Here is a 16,139-nt window from a genome sequence, read left to right on the forward strand (position 1 = left end):
ATGCAGATAGTGCCACAATGGGCGAGCACACACATTGCATACATATCACCTCTGCTCACGCACATGCTCCACTTACAAAACACTAGTTCAAAGATAAAATTAAAAATTTTGAGACGGTGATGGCAGAACCTTAAACCAACTATGGGGCCCTTCTGAGCTCGGGGCCCTGTACAACTGCACAGGTTGCATGCCATGAAGCTGGCCCCACACCTCAACCCTCTGGCCAGTACTGTGAGAGGGCCTCCTCCTAAATACCAATAACAAGGCCTTCCAAGGATGCAGTTTGATGTCAATGAACACACTGTGGTAAGGCTACAGGGGATAGACAACACAGGGTGATTACCCTGTAAATTACCTGCTCATACAGTTTCCCAAGGTTGTGTGGTTAGGCCTATAATTTTATGAGGATGTCCTTCTTAAGGAGGCTCCCAGTGTGGCCTAGCTGCCAGCCCGGGAAGCAGTCCAGATACTCATATATAGTAGCCAAAAGAAAATTTGATTTCTCTTACTGTGAGCTGCTTTTCCCCATTGGAAATAGAGACAGACACCAGCTTTGCCCTGTTCTCTTTGTTTTCAAAATGCCATAATCAAACAGCAAGCACATAGATTCTGGTTAGTCATTCCAAATCAAAAAGGACACAAAAATATATATAGAAAGCTATCAACATAAGAGAAGGCAAAGAAAGCTGAATAATATTATAGAAAAGCAGGAGAAAGTAAAACGTACCCTAAATACTTTGATCCCCGCAACGGACAACAATAAAGCTCCCCTAATACAGTATTGCCAGAGATACGCTTCTGTACCCTTTGGTCTCTGAGCAACAACAGGTTACAAGTAATTTGAATTAAGAAGCCTGCATCTGCAGCCAACAGCTGGAATTCAGTAACTGTTGTTAATCCACCTTAATTGCTTATTATTCTATCAGTTCTTGTTTATGCTTTTGTTATTCAAAGTAATTTTCCCTACATGCATACACTACCAAGCATGATTTCTGCAAGCTGTGGCCAAAGAATTCTTGTGTTTCAATCCTAGTGCTGTCATTGTTTTGTTTTGAAAAGAAAACATATTGACACTGGATTTAAAAAAACATAGTTAGCAGTGATACCCTGCAGATGGACTAACGTTGGCCTGTATGTGCACAGAGATGCAGGCATTAGCCACCATCTAAATAAGAACAAGTCTTCTTTTGGTGTTCTAATTAGAGCTAGATTTAAAAAAACATAGTTAGCAGTGATACCCTGCAGATGGACTAACGTTGGCCTGTATGTGTACAGAGATGCAGGCATTAGCCACCATCTAAATAAGAACAAGTCTTCTTTTGGTGTTCTAATTAGAGCTACAGTTAGCATGGTTGCTACTTTCCCCCAACAATTCTTCTCCTTGCTTTAGTGAGGGATTTTCACTCTACCACTTTATTGCACTAGTGAATAAATGAGATCCCAGTGTTCCAGGGAGAAAAAATTACCAATATAAATGCATCAGGTGCAAATTACCAAGGTAAATAGGCCCAGGGAGAGTGAAAAGCTGGCAACACCAACTAGAGTATCTGAGAGGGGCCAGCAGGAGAAAGCCCATGGGTCATGGTCCCAGTTCTGCAATGTGCTGTGTATGTTTTAGCCCAGATCATTCATCCCACGGCCTGCAGGAAGGAATCCAAGGCACAAGGCAGTGTGACTTGGCATTGACAATATTCTAACTAAAGCTTCAATTATTGCTTTCCTCTTTCCCTCTCTCTTTAATTCTCCCAAATGCCACTCTTGGGTCGTGCCTCTTAGAGCAAATCCTCTATCCTGAAAGACCACTACAATACCATCTCCAATATCATCTCCATCTATAAGTTGATTACTAGTAATTATTTGTTTTCTGGGACTTTGTTGATAATCTGTAAAAAGGCACAACTAATGCAAATGTATCAATAGTAATTGTGGGCATGTAGGTCATGAAGACTAAACTTTCATATCATCCCTACAACTTGTATTTGTATATCCCCTCAAGAATGCATTTGTAGCTTTGCATTTCTCTCTCTCTCTCTTTTTCTTTTTATGGCAGTTGGCTGGTGCAGGGAACTGAACCTTGACCTTGGTGTTACAAGGCCACGCTCTAACCAACTGAGCTAACCGGGCAGCCTTGCATTTCTTGTTACAATAGCTCTTCATTGCAAAGTCTTTCTTCTTCTCTAATAATCTTGTCAGCATAAGCCTAGTTCCCCTGTAAGCTGTGTACAAAGCAGAGACCTATCATATACTTGTCTCTCCCATAGCGCCACCCAATTTACTGACCTGAATTCAATTTTCTCTAGACAAAAGGAGACAAGGCTCTCTGTTAGCCTGGCCTTGTTTTCACCCAACACTGTCCTGATATGGTGTGGCTGTCTCCCTTCTTACCTTCTTCTGAGTCTATCCTGAATTCTTATTTATATACCAATAACATGTGTTATTAAAGCATATGTCCTTTAAAAATTAGCCTGCTCTGTCCTGAGTGGAACATGAGACATTGCAGGCAACTGAGTATATGTTCAAATATGAGAAAAGGGCTATTCTGTAACAAAGGTCTTTAAGGGATTTTTGCCTTGCCCTTAAATCACCTTGACTCTGTTCCTTCAAATACCAAGAGCCTAAAAAATATTCCTTTTAAAAAAAGTGCTTCCTGTGAATGCTTCAGCCAAGATTGTTCATCCTGGAGCCTGCAGGAAGAAACCTGTGAACCAGCAGAACTGACAGTGGAGTCAGCTCTAGTGCCTAACTCTTACTATTTATTCATACCTGGTGCCATCGTGGTTTTATGCTTCCTGTTGTAGAGCACTCAGGCTAGATGAGGAGATATTGTGTGCAAAATATAAACTAACATGAGGATAACTTCTATAAGCCTTCTACAGCGAATCCATCAAGTGTCATTCCTAAAGGCCACAGACTCTTGTTAAAACAATTTATTTGTTTAGCTTAATTAAGCCTAATTTATAGAGTGACTCAATTATATGACTTTTTAAATGCCTTTTTAAAATACTCCGTTCTCATTCAGAATATTTCTTACTGCCTGCACACACCAACTATGTAATCAATAAAATATAGCCTTTATCTGTAAATTAGCATCTTTAATCCTGATGCCTTTTTAAAATACTCCGTTCTCATTCAGAATATTTCTTACTGCCTGCACACACCAACTGTGTAATCAATAAAATATAGCCTTTATCTGTAAATTAGCATCTTTAATCCTGTTTGTGTAACAATCGTTATGTGGTTTGATAATGATCTGCAGTTTTAAATACATTATATCCTGTTACATCAGAGATGACACATAAGTGCAAATATTATAGCTTATTAAATCAGCCTCTCATTCAGTTCAGTAGCAACGAATCAAATTGCCCTGATTAGCAAAGAAATTTCCCGAAACTATTTTTCTCCCTTAAGAATAGTGATGATAATTCTTTAAGAAATATTTCAGTGCTTTATTTTGCACAGCCATTCACTATTTGTTTGCAAAACTTAATATAGTAATAATATGATGTTAATACAGTCATTATCACTAAAATTTAAGACACATGCTATAGACTACATTTCTGTGTAGTATCTTAACACTCACTTTGCTGAACCTGCAATGATTTTCATGAACTGAATTAAAGAATGTTGATTTTGTATGTGACAGAAAGGGATGGAGGGAAATGCCCCATTTTTAACTTCTGCCATTAAAAAAGGGGGGGACCATAATGTCAAAGTAATACGTGATAAGTAGGTGAAAAAAGTAGTGGATCTAGTATCCTGTGAGATTTTAACAAATTTAAACCTTCTTGCCTTAAAGAAAAGTACTGCAGCTGTGAACAACACCCTTCGTCCCCTTAAAAGCTGATCTCAATGAGAAATACCCCATCGGATGGTTTTCTAGGATGAACCCTGGGCATTTCCTGCGGAAGCCAATTAATTACACCAACCTGCGGCTGTTAACACTGAGGACTGTTCCTTTTCACCCAACACAGGGCGGAAACCAATCCTCTCACTTCACTGATTTAATTCCAGTTTTCAAGCACCCTAGCAATCCACTGCCTCCTTCCCTTCCTTTCCCTCTTCAATTCTTTTAGAAAACAAGATGAAGCTAATTTATGTTCATTTTATCCATTTCCCCTCATGCCTCAGTACAAGAAACTGCTGTCTCTGTTGTGTTTAGACCAGCCTCATCTTAGCTATGAGCTGATGATATCACCATTTAGAAAGAATCCTCATCATGCCGCCGTCAGCATCAACACTGTTCCCAAACATTCTGAATTTATCTAGCACATCTTCCCCATCTGATGCAAATGAACCAGCAATCATTTTAATAGGGGAAGCAGCGCTTTAAAAGAATTGTGATCCTGACACTGTGTAGGTTTATGTTATATTACAAAGCACAGCTGTATCCTATTGTTTCGTCTGTGAGGCTTTTGACAGAACATGACTAGAGCTGTTGAAAAGCAGGTACACGGGGTTGAAATATACATACATACACATATAGATACATACATACTTGGGACATGCAAGGGAGAATGTGGCCGTGCTCTAAGTGTATCAAACTATGACTTCTAAATTTCTTTCCATCAAATGCCAGCAGAAGCACTTGATAAATGGGCCCTAGGAGAGCACTTCTCCTTGCCTCAGGACAGAATGACTTGCAGGCATACAACACTCCATCAATACAGAGAGCTGGCAGATTGAAAGGCGGGAAGGACTATCCCCGATGCAGTGCATCTGCTTACTAAAGCAGCCTCGCTCCATCCTCTTCACATTCATTGCCTACAGAACCCACTCCTCGGAGAGGCACGCCAGTCAACAGATGGTCGCTGGCTAAGGTGTAATCAGGAGCAGCTTGCTAAATTTACCCAAAACAAATAGAATTACAGGCTTTTGCCCGAGTCTGAAATTTAATTGGGAAACTGGGTGGTGGATAATGTTAGCTAAAATGGAAGAGCTCAAAATGTGTCACAGCACATTGGGAAAGGGCCGGCATGGGCCTGTGAACTTCTGCTGTGAACTTCACTATTTACTACCAGGTCATCTACTTCCAACGATCTTGTCTACCATGCAGAGTCCTTTGCACTCACTATCAAAGTTTCCAGAATTGGTAAAATCACCAGCTAATGAAGTCATCTGCCTTTATGAGATGCATAGCAAACAAAATACTACCCAACATTTTGAATATGTTTTGCCCAGTTACAGCACCTTCGCATTATGTTCACTGTAAAATGTCAACAGTTTAAACCATCCTACTTTTACTAGGAATAATTTTTAAGTCCACTAAAAATCTGTCATTCAGGGCCGGCCCGTGGCGCACTCGGGAGAATGCGGGGCTGGGAGTGCAGCGGCGCTCCCGCCACAGGTTCAGATCCTATATAGGAATGGCCAGTGCGCTCACTGGCTGAGCGCAGTGCGGATGACACCACACCAAGGGTTGCGATCCCCTTACCGGTCACGAAAAAAAAAAAAAAAAAAAAAAAAAAAAAAAATCTGTCATTCAAAAGGTAAGAGTCATTAAGGATTCTGAATAATCTTGATCTTCTAAGCACTGGTGATCTTATGTCTATTCCCCAGAATTCTTCATTGTTTTGAATAACGACAACATAAAGCCTTAGAAATTGTCTGAAAAAAAATCAGCATAAAATTAAAAGCAAATCATTTAACCTATGGCTTGGTTCCACTACCTACGTACTAAGAACTGTGCCACCAATGCAAATCACTGTATAAGAAAGCTGTAAAAGTAAATGAGGCAGAATATGTAAAAGCACTTAAGTTCTGAAGAGATAAGGTCTTAAAGGATAAAGCCATTTGTAACCCATATACCATCAGCAGTCACTTTAAAATTATTATCTTCATAATCGTTAGTATTATTTATCACTAGAGAAAATTGTTTACCCATTAAAAAGCTATTTTTTAAAAATTTAACACAATTTCTAACAACATTTTATTGTTTTTAATCTTCTTTGGAAATAAAAAGATGTCTTTACATAATTCAGAATTTGCAATGTAGACTTTTTAAAATATGTGCATTAAATTAGCTACCTTTAAACTAATAATCAGACAGTTCTCATTCTCCATGATTTAAAATGACATTATGGAAAATTTCATTTTCATCCATCAGTCAGACTAACATTTTCAAACAAAACCTATATAAGAAGTGTCAGAAGAGCTTTCTGGTTTCTTCTTGTATTTTTGTTGTAAGGGACTCTCCGCCAAGCAGAAAAGGAATTGCAAAATAATGTCTTTCTTGTGGTAGGATATAAGTATTTAGGGAGGGAATAGTTTTAAAATTATTTGGAAAAGAGCCTCATTCTTAATGTTTGAATTACAGACTGACAAGGGTTAAAATATCTTTTAACAATTATTTTTAAAAGTGGCTGATTTAAAATGAAACTAACATTTTTGTTAAATGGATGCTATTAAATGGATAAAACAAAGTGTCTCTATGTTCAAGCAGGACACACGTTTAGTGGTATATTATAAAAAAGAAATAGATTCTAGACCCACCTTAATAAAATATGCATCCTCTCTATAGGGAACTTTATCTGCTATCCTTTTTAATTTTCTTATATAGAAATAGAAAATGAGAGGGGCTGGCCCGGTGGCGCACTGCTATAGTGCGCCGCTTGGGAAGTGTGGCGGCGCTCCCGCCGAGGGTTCGGATCCCACATGCAGACCGGTTCCCGCTCACTGGCTGAGCGAGGCGCGGGAGCAACACCGAGGGCTGCGATCCCGTTGCCGGTCCCGGTCCGGTACGGGGGCGACACTGAGGGTTGCGATCCGTTGCCGGACACGGAAAAAGACAAAAAAAAAGAAATAGAAAATGAGTTATAGAAGTACAAATAATAAACATGTGTATTGGAATAAACATTTTGAGCAACAGAATAACCTAATGAAAAGAGCACAGATATAGATATCTAATTACTACACTACCCTGGGCAAATCATTCAACTGCCCTGTGATTCAGTTTACCCATCTGTAAAATCAGCAGAACTACCTTCCTACCCATCCCCAAGATATCTGGTAAGAGCTAATGAAAAAATCTTGCTGAAGCCTATTTAGACACCAAGCCTAAAAGGTCTGGCATATATTTGTGGAAGTACAATTATAATGATTTTCATCACTATTCTAGTAGACTCTGAATTTTAATCTTTAAGAATGACCCTCATTATTTAAAAATGTTTCAAAGATACAGCTATAATAGAAAAACCAACCATATAACTAATAGTAAAATTATGACACTATTATATTGTCATATTTATTATTTAATTATTGCTTCAATAAACCATTGTATGTATAAAAAAGTAGCCACTGTATGTATAAAAAATTTTCTTTACTGCAATTTGTTCTGAAAAACTACTGTGACATTAAAAATAAAGGACATGCTCTGTAAAGAGGAAGTGCCTAACAAGGACTTGGCAATAATCTCAGTTCAAGGCAAAAATGCTATGAATTTTCAGACAAGGGACCTGCTATGTGTTAAGTAAATATTCATAGTTTATAATTTGTGAAGCAGTAGACATTGCATAACTGTGAGGAAAAATATACTGTTCAATATATGAAAGGCAATTTAAATATCAAATGATTTAAGTTAAAAGGACTGAGGAAGCTTCATGGCATCTCCATGTTACTCATTTCATATACATTTCTTTAGAGAAGAAGCTGAGTCGAAAACAAAAGATGTGAAACTACAAAGTGTACTGTGTACTGATTCTCCATGCAACAAATCTGCAAACACTGCCTTGGGCATGCTGTATGGGAAATCTGGGCAGCTGCAAATCACAACAGACAAGGAGTTTCAGGTCATTGATCTCAGAACTGGAAAATTTCCCGTACTGAGCCAAAATGAATCCAGCACATATAATTCTCACACACACACACACACACACACACACACACACACCCTAAAAAAAGTAGCATGTCACTGAGAGGCATCATTAGAAAATGTGTGCTGTAATAGCAAAGGGTATGAATATATAACCGATTAGTTGGTAGAAATGTTCAATATTCAGTCTGTACTCATTGAGCACCTCCTATGTACGTGGCACTGTGAGTCAATAGTAAAATATATAACAATAACTAACAATTATTAAGCACTTGCTATTCTAACTCATTTAAAACCCCCTCGTCTATCCCAACACACACACTCTCTCTCTCTTGCTGTCTCTTTCTCGGAGGTAAATAATAATAGTAACAATTATTATTATCATCAGCATCATCCCTATTTTCCATTTGAGAAAACTGAAGCATAAACTGTCTACTGCTTCACAAATTCTAACTTGCCCAAGTTTATAGAGCTAAGTGCCAGAGGCAAGATTTGAACCCTGACTCCAGTCTGACTTCAGTCTGCACATTCAGTCACTTTGCACTACATTGCTCTAGAGCAGAACCACAAGGAGGCAAAGTAAACATTCCAATTTCTTTGGTATTCATGCTTTACTGCTGCAGCTCCCACTGCCTGAAATGACTCCCAGCTTAGGACTCCCCAGCTCCATGAACCCTTCCCAGATTCCCTCGGGAACAGTTGTCTACGCCCTCCTTTGGCCCATTGAGGTACCTTGTACATATTCCAATATTTGTCCTTATCAGATCTATATTGTAATTATTTGCCTACATGTTTGCCCTTTTTATGTTTGGGGCCTGGCTTAGAATTCAGCACATATTAAGCATCCCATAGGGTTAGTAAATAAAAGATTAACCTGTCCTTAGAATATTACAATTTCTTTGGAGTAATACGCATCATACTATAAAGCATTCTAGTGATAGAAAAGAGGAATATGAGAGACCATGGGCTTCAGGGATCTAATTCGGCAATGAATTAAGTTTTATGTTAATCTTGTTCTGAAACTTCCCATTCTTACCTAGGGATTCTTTTTTTTTTTTTTTTCCCTTTTTGTCTTTTTTCGTGACCGGCAACGGATCGCAATCCTCAGTGTCGCGCCTGTACCGGACCGGGACCAGCAATGGGATCGCAACCCTCGGTGTCGCGCCCGCACCTCGCTCAGCCAGTGAGCGGCCGGTCTGTATGTGGGATCGGAACCCTCGGCGGGAGCACTGCCGCGCTCCCAAGTGGCGCACTGTAGGAGTGCGCCACCGGGCCGGCCCCTAAACAATTGTTTTTAATGTAAGTAGAAATTCATTTAATATTTGTTGCTGCCTTATTATATGGGCTAAGGATACAGAAATGATGTTATCATTTTCAGGGATAAGAATTTCAATTTTTGAAATGAAAATGGAATAGAGAAGAAACTCATAAAAACAAACAGGTTTGTTTGCAAAGGTCAGAAAGAGAGAGCTATGATTTTTTTATAATATGATCTGTCAAAAGAAAAAAATAACATTTGTTCAAAAACAAATCACACAATCAGAGAATGAGAAAGAACATTATAAGTAAATCTAATCCCACAGCATTTTACAGATGAGAAGAAGACCAAAAGGACCAGAGAAGTCAAGTGACCAGCCCCAGGTCACACAGAAAGTAACCAGTATAGTACGGATTATAAATGTAGTCTCCCAACTCTAGTCTACTGCTTTGCTTCTCCTTTTACAGCTATAAATGTGACTACACTAAAAAAAGAATTTCTAGTATATTTTGGTGCAAAACAAATTTTAACTCGTTAATAATACCCACATGATTGGGGCTGGCCCGTGGCTCACTTGGGAGAGTGTGGTGCTGATGACACCAAGGCCACGGGATTGGATCCCTATATAGGGATGGCCGGTTAGCTCACTTGGGAGAGCGTGGTGCTGACAACACCAAGTCAAGGGTTAAGATCCCCTTACCGGTCATCTATGATAAAATAATAATAATAATAATAATAATAATAATAATAATAATAATAATAATAATAATAATAATAATAATAATAATAATAATAATAATAATAATAATAATAATAATAATAATAATAATAATAATAATAATAATAATAATAATAATAATAATAATAATAATAATAATAATAATAATAATAATAATAATAATAATAATAATAATAATAATAATAATAATAATAATAATAATAATAATAATAATAATAATAATAATAATAATAATAATAATAATAATAATAATAATAATAATAATAATAATAATAATAATAATAATAATAATAATAATAATAATACCCATATGAACTCTGAAAGCTTAAAATAATATGGCCATTCATTCATTCACTCATTCAGCAGCCTATAGTTAAGAACCTAGCCAGGCAATGTGTGGATGAAAGAAGGGTTCGGATATAAACAATGAGACATAAGCCCTACTCTTTAGATGCTCACAGTTTCTAAGGTGTGCTGTAAGTGTAAAATACATACTGTATTTTGAAGACAGTTAAAAAAATGTAAAACTTCTCATTAACATTTTTATATTGATTATAAGGTGAAATGGTAATATTTTAGATATGCTGAATTAAATACAAAATTAATAACACTCACATTTTTGCTTTTACTTTTAAAAATGTAGCTACTAGAAAATTTAAAACTACATATGGGGTTCACACTCTATTTCTATTGGACAACTCTGCTCTGGAGAATGAGCAATGAGATTAACCAGGTGTGGACTAGGGCATGACTAGGAAGGCCTGGGAAAGAAGACAAGATGGAATCTAACCATTATAGAGATAAGGATCTGAAGATTGTAAAAAAGACTAGTCTTCAGGGCATTATGTTATCTCCCAGGAAAAAAATGTGGGGAGTTACCCATGGAAAAGGAATCTCTGCCATCATCTTTGGAACTTCACAACATGATGCAAATCAGGTCTCCTCCCTTCTCCCAAGGAACGAAATGTGCAGTTTATCATGCTGTTTGTGCTTGGAGGAACTGTGAGCCAAGTGCAGATGGATGGCTTCTTAGAATAGAGCTAAAGTGTGCCAGTACTTATGTTAGAATAGCATCCATCTTCAATGACCACAGTTTTCACATGAATATCGTAGGTCCTCATGTGTGAGGTCACCGTATTACAGAAGCAGCTCTCTGTATAATTATGTACTTACACACACACACACACACACACACACACACACACACGTAGATATTATCACAGTTCTTAGGTGTAAAGCACTGTATTCATGCAGTCTTCTGCTGCATAGTTTCTTCAAGTACTTTATGCCTTTTAAATATAAATGTGGACCTCATGTATATTACACCAATTTCAAATACATGAATTGTAGACAAACTTTCAGAATTGTTTCATGGTTACCAAACTGGCAAGAATTGAAATATTAAGGTCAATTCTGACATTTTCTAATCATCTTTGGCCATTGAGACACAGCAATAATATTAATTAAGTAGTTTCTTCTCAATACAAAGGGTGAATAGATCAAGATAGAATTCACACTATTTTCAAATAGAAAATAGTACACTAAACAGCTAGAAACACAAGTACATGCAATGAGTAAAACCAGTTTTTATAATAATGAGATAAAAAGTTCTAGGAGTTAATTTCACTTAAAGGTGCTTCAATATTTAATTTTAATAATTTAACTTTTCTCATGTTCAGTGTCATTAAGACATTAGAATTATCTACTATGTCAAACATTTCATTCAACCATTTATTTTTTTATTTATTGCAGTATTTCTTTATTGTATGCAGTGATTGTTCTAGTAAATGGATATTTTAGGTATTCTGGTTTTAATTAGCTAGGAGCAAACTTCAGTTTTTTATTGTATTTGGAAAAAGTCTAATTCTTATAAATTTATATATAGGATGGCTCTGTTCCTAAGCTAATCAGAATTTGGTTACTTACATAACAATGTTGACTATTATGACATGATAGTCTTTAATGCAATTTTGCCTAAAATTTTCATATATCCCTTTAAAATATAATAGTAGATGTCTTTTGATACCCCTTCCAGACTCTTTGAAACAAGTATTTGATCTTTTCATCAAAAACAATCAACATAAAGGAACAAACATGGGTGTCAACTCTTTCTACATCCATTAAAAACATTCATATTCACATGAATGGTTGTTAATGATTTTAAAATGTAGATGAAAAACACTGGAATATGGTCTTTATGAGGGCAGAAATACTTGCCTATTATATTAATTGTTATATCCCTAGAATCCAGAAGAGTCCTTGACACACAGATGCTCAGTATATATCTGTGTATTGAATGGCACATAAAAGGGACTCAGAATATAAACGTTTAATGACTGAATAATTCATGATAATAGTGAGCTCATTAGTTGTTAATACACTACATGATCACTATTTCATTGTATGCTACCGTGTGAACCTTTAAATGGGAGGTGCCAGAAAGTTTTAACAGTTAATGATAAGAAGGTGCTTAATAAGTTTTCTTGAATAAATGGACAAAGAAATAAACTGAAAAGACTGGGTCAGAGTTTAGAAAATGAGTCATGAGGTGCTGAAGACCAGAAGAATTGCCCGATCTTTTCTTACAAACTTCCTGGATGCAAGTTTTAACACGGTCTCAAAACAGTTGTGATCATTTTCGTCCAAGTTACAAACCAAGACTCAGATGCCAATGAACCACCTATTTAGGATTTTCTGAGGACCAGAAATCTTTTCTTGATTAACAACACCCTCAGATACCAAGAACTTTAAACTACATGGTTAATTCAGCATTGTGGGCTAGATGGTCATCACGTGATTATACAATTATTTCAATATACTTGCATGCCCTGATAAAATCCTCTCACAATGTTTGAAAAAGATGATGATGGATATTAGGTTTGGGGAGGACTCCTTGAGATGGCACCACACAAAGATATTCAAAATGGGGGTTCACATCCTATGGGAATTTCCCGTAAAATAAAAGACAAAGGAACTCATAACTGCAGCAGAACCCTATATGCCGTTGGTTCCCTCTGAAACCTTACTTTACATATTAAGGGAACCAATCATCGCAAACCTAAAAATCAACTAATTAACATAAGGCCTCAACAACTCCCATTGGATATTTCATTTAACTCCTCATTCATGTAAGCTATGGCCAATAAGAGCAAAACAACCCGTCACAAGAAGAAATATAAGCCCAACCCCCGGGGGTGGGGGGTGGAGAGGCAGCTAGATTCTGGCCCTATGCATCCACCTCGCCACCTGTGCCAATAAACTCCTTCTAGCCTGATTTCTCATCTCAGTACCAATTCTTTCCAAAACTTTCAATGAGATCAAGAACATTTCATCACTTATTTTTATGTATGTATGTATGTATGTATGTATGTATTTATTTATTTGGTGGCTGGCTGATACTGGGGACCAAACCCATGATCTTGGTGCTACAAGGCTCTAGCCTACTGAGCTAATCAGCCAGCCCTGATTACTTATTTTAAAAGACTAAATGGTATCCTAAAAAACACACTGGCTCTTGAATTACATTGTATTCTGCTGTGGTGACATCCTAAGCCTATCCATTTATAAAGTACTGCATCCCAACCTGAGATTTTTTAAAAAGTACAAAATTCCTAAAATTTAAATTTTGACCTGTAAATTAAGTGTCCTAAATAGTCTAATAGCATAGCTCTAAATTCATCCTTACGGCTATTGCCTATTTAACATCAAAACTGTCCATTAAAAACAAATAGAAAACACAGTTATTGTCTATCAATGTATACACGTATTACTTTTCTATAAAAACAACAAAAAAACTAAACTGATTAATAATGTGGCACCATGAACGTGTTATACAATGCATTCCCCCAAATTTTCACTAACTTACATCATAGTAAGACTTCACAAAATTTTCATTTGAAAAGACCTACTCCCCTTAAGATCTTGCTCACAAAACACCCAAAAGGTGCATTTTGAGAAAATGAAGGAAATGCCATGATGCTATCTATGGCTGCTGCAACACTTGTTTTACTTCCTTTTGTAAGGAGTAGAAAGTCAAAGGAGAACTCAAACGCTGGGCAGATGTAAATGGCATTTGGCTGAAAAGACATAAAACAGCATTCAACAGGGAAGTCCCACCCCACTGAGTCTGTATAAGCGCTCACTCCATCTCTGTTGTAGTGGAAGACAGCGGCTGTCAATCAATCCTGCTCAGTGGTTAAAGAACCCCACAAGGCTCCTCAGTAGGGTGTAAATTGCTCCTATAGTCTAGGTAGAAGCAACTGATTTGCAAGCTGAGAGGGAAAAAAAACTGGTTTCTTCTTCACATACCCTGAAGTCATTACTCTTGCCTGTTTTCTACCTTCTGTAAGGCCATCCTTCCAGGGAGTCACAGAAGCATAAAGCTGAAAAATCTCACTCAGGTTAAGAAGCTGAGGGCACTGTGTGGATTTTCAGTGATTATTGCCTTTAAAATACAGCAATGAGATAAAGTGTATAGAAATCACCAAGAATGCTGTTCTGAATTCAAAGATAACTCTCCCAACCACTATTTCTGAGTTAGTCACTTAACCTCTTTTACAACTCAAATTGTTCATTCTGAACTACCTCAACATGGGTTGCTTACCAAGAAAAAGTAATAAAAATAATTGTGGAGCTCTTTGAAGACATAAAGTTGCTGCAGAGAAAATCAACTGTAAATTTAAGTCTATGCTCCTTGGTGAATAAGTCCCCAGGTGAGCTAGTTTTGATGAAGTCTTTTGATGCCTTGACCTGTTTGGCTGTTAGAAAGAGGTTCTGCCCCTTCCTAATGGGTATTCATGTACCCAGTTGCCAGGATCCAAAGGGAGGATTGGAGTCAAGGCTGGGCTGGGGCCCTCACCCACCTGGGGGTGATGTGTGCTCCCCACCTGCATTGGAACGGTGCCTCTGTAGCATAAGCACCATACCTGTGAGAATGACATACTCCAAGCTCCAGCTGCTGCTAAGTCCAGTGGTACTCAGAGATCTGGACTGGGAAAAAGAGAAGAGGACTTTTCCAGAGAAACAGCGTACCACCCTCCTGAGCCAACAGGGGAGAGAGGGGGAAGAGGAGGGGGGGGGAGGGAGTGAGGGAGGGAGAGAGAGAGAGAGAGAGAGAGAGAGAGAGAGAGAGAGAGAGAGAGAGAGAGAGAGGGGAGAGAGAGAGAAACTCAGTCAAATAAAATGCCTATCTAGATTTACAAAGAAATCAAGGAAATGCCCACTTGGGAGCTCATTTAATAATAAAATGTGATGAGTATGTTGATTCCGTAAGTTTTGTTTCCAATATGCTTTCACATTGTTTGCTTCCTGACACCTCACCTCCACACACTTCAGAGCATGCCAGAAACAGGTACTATCCCATTGCAAAGATGGGGAAATCAGTCAATGTGTCTCCCTTGTATAGCAAGTGGAAGCCAGATGTCAGAAGCCATATGCTGGACAGATGTTAGAGTTTTAAAATGAGAACTACCTGAATGGCCCTGGATGGGAACAGAGTTTTCTAAAAACAGGACATTGATACCCCACTGAAATAAACTGTTCATTTATTTATTTTACACGATGAGTGCTGTAGGGCACCAGCTTCTTGCAAGCCTGCAAAACTGTGCTCATACATTGATGCTTCTAAAGAGAAAGAGGCTAGAGTACCTGTCCATCAAAACAGACTTGCCACTGAGACACTGGGCTCCATATTACATTTCCTTTAATTCCAAGAACTCGGAGGGAGGGGCAAAAATGCTCAGTGGATAGATATGGATGGATGGGCAGAGGGGAGAGGAAATAAGTGTTCCATGTAAACGGATCTCATGATACAGTAAGAGCAGAGGATGTTGCAAGGTAGGCCTGGGTCAGTGTCCCACAGGTGTTGGCGCTGGAATTCGTTTCCTGAACATCTGTGCTGAACACAAAAACAGCCGGGACCGTGGGGGGGAAATAACAAATCTCAGATTGCCTTAACAAAAACAACAAAATAAAGCACATTCCTGTTTTCTGCTGTGTCTGTCATGCTAAATGACATCCCTGTCCCCAGGTTTAGCTATGTATTTTGCCACCTCGTAAAACCCCAATCAATCTTCCCTCCTCTCCTGGCAACAAGTTATGAAGCATCCCTGATCTCCCAGACCTAAAGAAAACAGCAGAGAGAGACAGCCCCCCTCCCCATCAGGTGGAGGTTTTCGTTTTGTCAGAATTTGAGACTAAATACAGATTGGAGTATTCACTTGGGAACTCAACAGAGATCCATCTTAAGGAACATTTCAAATACACAATCAGAAAGAAAGCATTTTTGTGCTTTTCTGCTCCTAGGAGAAAGTGGAGAGAAAGAAAAGCTTACTGTT

The sequence above is a fragment of the Galeopterus variegatus genome, unplaced genomic scaffold, assembly GCF_000696425.1.
Source record: "Galeopterus variegatus unplaced genomic scaffold, G_variegatus-3.0.2 Scaffold824, whole genome shotgun sequence".
NCBI lineage: Eukaryota > Metazoa > Chordata > Mammalia > Dermoptera > Cynocephalidae > Galeopterus > Galeopterus variegatus.